This window comes from Marmota marmota, unplaced genomic scaffold (genome assembly GCF_001458135.2).
Source record: "Marmota marmota marmota unplaced genomic scaffold, marMar, whole genome shotgun sequence".
In the NCBI taxonomy this organism is placed as follows: Eukaryota; Metazoa; Chordata; class Mammalia; order Rodentia; family Sciuridae; genus Marmota; species Marmota marmota.
In genome coordinates this window covers 3824267-3829854 of record NW_025999962.1, presented here as the reverse complement: position 1 = coordinate 3829854, position 5588 = coordinate 3824267, and the positions used below count along the sequence as shown (strand labels likewise).

Here is a 5588-nt window from a genome sequence, read left to right as displayed (position 1 = left end):
GGGCGGAGGAGCTGGGGGGAAATAAGGGGCTCGATCCAGGGCGGGGGCGGGGCGGGGACGGGCAGGGGCCGGGAGGGAGTTCTCTGGGAAGAGCCCGGGCAGCAGAAGGCTGGCCTTGACCCTGGCGCAGACGCCTGGCCCCCGGCAGCATTTCATCCTGCTGCCCACCTGCGTCCCCCTGCCCGCAGCACTGAGGCAGCCTGGGCTGGACGCTGGTGTCAGGGGGCCACATGGAATGGCTGACACTGATAGGATTGCTAACAGGAAGGGAGTAGGGCTGCTGACCTCTGTGGTGGGGACTGAGGGCCGTCCACGCTGTATCCGGCCTCCAGGAGGCAGTGATGGAACGTACTGGGGGGACGCACCTGGTGGGCACATTGGGTCATCCAGGGTGACAAAGGAGTTAGACTCAGACGTGCCAAAGCTGAGCCCCAGGACTCTAGAAAGAAGTCTGACCCTGACCAGGACTGGCCTCCCTGCCTCCCTGGATTTGCTGGGCCTGCAGGTGCCCTGGCCTCTGCCCTCTGCCCCTGCCTTCCAGCCCTGCCTGCCCTCGCTGCAGCGCACCCCTCAGAGGGGCCTCGTGCCCGCCCACCCCATCTCCCTCTCCACGCTCACTCTGGGACCCTTCTTGGGGGTCCAGGCCCCTGTCCATCGACTGATTTGCTTCCTCTTGTCCATCTTCTGCTGACCCTGACGTGGGCACAGGAGTTCCTGAGAGGCAGGAGTTCTGTCCAGGGTGCGGCCACCCTGGCCAGGCTCAGGGCCTGACATGCAGCAGGCACTAGGAGAGAGCGGCTGAGCGAGTGCCCTCCGCTCCTTTACTGTGTGGGCAGCCCTCGTGGCTGGGAGGGGCTCCTTGTGGCTGCTGAAATGCCGACTCCCCGAGTCAGAGGCTAGGCTGTGCCAGGACCTGGAATGTGAGTGTCACTGTCCCCTCGCTCATGACTTGAGGTCGGCCGTGAAGAGCCGCCTGCCTCAGTTTCTTCGAGGGCTTGGAGTACCCCAAGGCTCCCTGACCAAGTGCAGGAAGGCTCACACCAGAGGTCAGCCCCGGGTCCTGCTGGCTATCAGTGACCTGCTGTGTGGCCTTGGGCAGGATGGATTCCCTCTCTGGGACGCACCTTCCCAAAGTGCATCAAAGCTGATGCACTGGGAGGCCCTGGTGGAATGTGGGGACCAAACTGATGTTCCCAGTGTTGGCCTGGGGTGTCACTACCATGGTGACGGAAGGCCCCCAGTCAGGGGCAGAAGCAGCAGGGCCAAGGCACTTCCCCTCGCCCTCAGCTGCTCGCCCAGGCCCACTAGGAGCGGCTGCCCGCCCTCCTGGGGACACGAGACCCTCCGGCTTGTACCATCCAAATCCACACTTCAGCTCAGGAGGACGACCCCGAGGCCCGGGACAGGTGTCCCCAGGTATCACAGGAGACGTGCCTCAGAAGGAGCACCCTGGGGTCAAGACGCCTGGGAGTTCACCCTGTGCCCCTCCCAGGGCCCCTGTGTCCCTGGGCCTGCCAAGACCACCACCCCTCTCTCTGCAGTGTCCCTCCCTCTTAGGAAACGATCCTGTGGGACACGGACTCGGGTGACTGAGCCCTGTGCCCTGTGGCCTGGAGCACAGTGAGTGTCCAGGAGACCTACCAAAGTCCCAGGAAAAGGCCGCTCTTCCAGATTCAGGGGCCGCAGAGCCCTCTGCCATGAGCATCTGCTGAAATGCCTAAAAAAATATCTGTTTCCAGGGGGACCTTCCAGCTGTACCGTCAAAACAGGGCTCTGTGACACTCGGAACACAGCACAGGACAGTCCTCACCGCTCACCCAGGGGCCAGGCCGAGCGGCTACTGAGGCAGAGCGTCTTCCACACATGTGAACCGGAGCCCGTCGGGCCCTGGAGACTTGTCCATGGCTCTCCCTCCTCAGCCAAGTCAAGACCCCCACGGCCAGCGGGATGTGACCCCTCCTGCCCTGCCCCAGCCAAACCAAACCACTTGCTCTACTGGTGGCCCCTGGTCAGAGTCCCTGGTCTGGGCATTGAGGGACGAGTAGGAGCGTGCCCGGTGGGAGAGGGTCCTGTCCAGGCCCAGGAGGGAGCAGCTCTCCTCCCAGTGGCTTGCAGCCAGATGCGGCAGGAGCTGGCCTTGCCCACGGTGGCCCGAGCCCCACAGGCCTGGCTCAGGGCCTGGCACACCCTCGTGGTGTGGCTGTCAGAGTGGAGCATGGGCACACACCACCTGCGACAGCCTGCAGCTGCCCAGGGAGAGGAAGCCAGGCCCGTGCCGGGGACGCCCCAGACCTGGCACGAGTCCCGCCCCCGCTCTTAGCAGGCAACATCTGCCAAGGAAGTTGGGCTCCTTCGCTGACACAGTGGGAATGCCATCCTGTCCCGCCTGCCCCCAGGACGTGGGAGGTTGGACAGCGTGAAGGGGAAGCCCTTGGCAAACTGGAGAGTGCTGGGCCAGGCGGGAGCCCCTCCCAGGCAGCGGCTCTCGGGCTGTGATTCCAGTGCTGGCTGCAGAGGGTCTTGGGCTCCGACCCCCTCAGCAGCCTGGGCCTCCGTTCTGGCAGGGTTTCCAGGCCACGCAGGGTCAGCCTGGAGAGGGGACGGCCAGCCGGGATTGCTGAGCCCACGGATCTGACGGGTTCCTGGCCGGGGCTCATGTCAAGAAGGCCCTGGGGTCTTCCTCCGCTCTTCCGGATACCCGCTCCAGGACTCCTGAGACACGAGGTCAGGGAGGCCAGGCTTGTAGCGGCTGGCAGAGGGGGTGGGCAGGGGCCTCACCTCACAGCGTTCAGGGAACCCTGGGGTCTGCTTGAGGGGCGGCCGGGAGACTCCCAGGTGCTTGAGTCCATCTCAGCCCCCAGAGCCCCAGAGCCCCTCCTTCCTGTCCCACTCCCCGGCTGGCCCTGTGGCAGGCAGTTAGATGGCCCAAGTACCCCTGGGGGGCCCCCCTCAGCTTCCTGGCCCAGTAGATGCTGGGGTCCTTGTGGCCTCCACTGGGGCTCAGGGACCCCCTCGCAGCCTGCACCCCCACCTCTGCTTGCCCACTTGAGGCCTCAGACCACCCCAAGCCCCCACCTCCTTCTAGCCTTGGTCTTGAAGGCCGGGGTCCTGGTTTCCATAGCAACCCCTGGGCTCGGGAGGGCAGGGCGGCCTCTGGATCAGTGCTGGCTGGGCCACCCCCACCTCTGCCCGGGATTGGGGGGGGTTCATCCCCAGGGAGCCCCCTGCCCCTCCACCATTCCACCAGGCTCCCAGGGGAGGGGGCCCAAGTCCCTGGGACCCACAGGAGAGGGCTCTGAGGAACAGTGTCCAGTGAGAACCACAGCACCCGAGCAGACCTCTGTCCTGCCCTGGGTCCCCACCTGCCTGGCCACAGGCCCGGGGGAGGGAACTGTTGGGCCTCAGGGTCAGCAGGTGCCAGGACGTTGGTCGGATCCACAAGATGACTCAGTCACTGTGGGCTCGGGGGCCACTAGACGTCTGCCATCTGGACAAAGGTCTTGTCCCCCACCCGGCAGCCTTCTGGCCTCCGCACCCTGACGTCAGCACCACCTCCCAGCAGGACCCGTGAGGCAGAGCTGCATGAGTGGCCTGAAGTCCAGGGCCCTGGACAGTCGCAGAGTGCGGAGGTCCCGGGGGCCAGGGCGGCCTCTCTCTTCCTCACCTCCTTCCTGTACCTCCAAGGCCACCCCTGCCACAGCCTCCCCGGCTCGGCTGCGGGGAGTTAGGCGTCATGGTCCCTGCTTGGCGGGGCCGGAGATGGGGCTCCAGGATGCTGCAGGACCTGACCAGGGGCATGGCCTCTCGCTCCGGGGCTCAGAGCTGCCGTGGAGGGCACAGCAGGCGACACGGGGGGGCACTGCCTGGGGGTCCAGGGGGGCCTGGGGCCAAGGAGCAAACACTGCTGAAAACTCAAGGGCACATCCCCGGGTCCAGGTCACACTGTGTCACTGTGACCTCAGCCACAGCCATCTCTGTGAGTAGTGAGAGAAAGCCCTCTCCAGAGGGTAAGGCAGTGTAGACGGCCAGTGTAGACCACACTCCCAGAGGAGGTGGTGAGATTCTGGGTGGGGGTTTCCCTTCTTTGGGGCCCCTGAGCAAGATGTGAGGTAGTGGGCAGAGCCAAGTAGGACTGGGCAGGATCTCCCTACCCCTGTCCAGCCTGCCGTGCCCAGTCCGGAGCCGGGCGCCCTCCGTCTGCTTCCTGAGCTCCTGGGCACCCTCGTTCCCCGCACCCCTCCTGGTGGTTCGCCCTGAAGGGCTGCCAGTCCAGGTCTGCTCTTGGGCATCCAGTGGCCAGCGCCTCCCCTGCCTGGAGCGCTGTCCCCGGGGTCAGCAGAGGCTTCCTGTGGGCAAGGCTGGGCTGAGCAGCCGGGAGCTGCTGGATTCAGCCTGGTTTGCTCTGAATGACCAGAGAAGGGAGAGCAAATGACCCAACTGCCCTGGGCAGCAAGGTGGTCAGGCCGGGGGGCCACGCACGGCACACATCAGCCAGGAGGCCCCCGGGCCCCTGCCCTCCCCGCCACCACCCTGATTTCCACGCCCAGGCTTCTCTCCCCGGCTGCGCAGAGGATCATGTTCTAGAACCCTGCAGGGTCCCCTGACCTGGTTGACAGTTCCCTTGAAGGACCCGACAGTTTAGCTGCAGAACGTGATCCACCCGAGAGCAGCGCGTTCTGGTCCCAGAGCCACCAGGCTGCTTCCCGCCAGCTCTGGGGGCCGAGGCACTCGCTCCAGCCCGCTGACAAGCTAAGTGGCCACCCGGGGCGGGGACCAGTAATTCAGCTTCTGTGAGGACGCCTGGGAGGTGGCAGGATGTGACGGGTTCTCAGCAATGAGGATTTGGGGAAGAGCAATTTCGAAGCAGCCTCAAAGAGAACCAGGTGATTTCCCCGGAGCTGAGGGCAGAACGTGGCCCTGCATTTCTCGGCGCGGCTTCCTGGGGGAGTCGGTGGCAAGGACTGTCCTCTGCAATCTTGTCTGCAGAGGGATCCGGCCCTGTGTGGAGGGGGACGGGGCGGGGCCATGAAGGAGGGGCACAGCCACTGTCCACCCTCAGGTCCCTCCACACACACACACACACACACCCCGTCCTACTTGCTGTTGGAATCCTGGACACCTGCCCTGGCCACAGGGGTCTATCCACCTGGACGCACACCCTGCTTCTGTGGCCGAGCTCGCCTCCTCCTCCTTCGAGTTCAATTCTAAGGTCACCTTCGAGGGGGGGCGTCACAGTCGCCCTGGCCGGGTGACCCTCCTCCTCCTCTGCGTTCTCAGTAGCCCTCTCTGAACAGATGCCTCACATCACAGAGCGCTGAGCACGGTGCCTGTGTCCCCCCCAGGGAGCCCCCGTCCCCCCCTGCTCCACCCCCACATGGAGGTGAGCCCAGGGAAGGCTGCGTGCCCTGCCAAGAGCCAGGCTGCACTTCATCACCAGCCGCCTCCCCAGAGTGCCTCTCAGAGACCAGGTGACAAGGCCACCCACAGGGCCCTCCGTGGCTGGCCAGACAGACACCCTCCTCCACCTGTCCACAGCCTGAGCCTTGGAGCAGAGGGGCTCCTGGCCAGCCCTGGAGGCAGACCAAGTG

The 5588-nt window shown here is 65.4% G+C and overlaps 1 long non-coding RNA gene across 2 annotated transcripts in view; it reads right to left on the bottom strand.

Moving 5' to 3' along the window:
- Window positions 1–5014, bottom strand: part of LOC125616800 — a 6862-nt gene extending 1848 nt beyond the window's left edge. Inside the window, exons 1-4 of one of the 2 annotated variants that reach the window (XR_007347552.1) lie at window positions 4606–5013; window positions 1642–4402; window positions 619–693; window positions 286–365 (exon numbers count right to left, since the gene is read on the bottom strand). This is a non-coding gene — a long non-coding RNA (uncharacterized LOC125616800). Of the gene's footprint in view, window positions 1–285; window positions 366–618; window positions 4403–4605 lie in introns of both variants that reach the window. The other variant, XR_007347551.1, reaches the window with a different exon arrangement.
- Window positions 5015–5588: the final 574 nt, after the last annotated feature.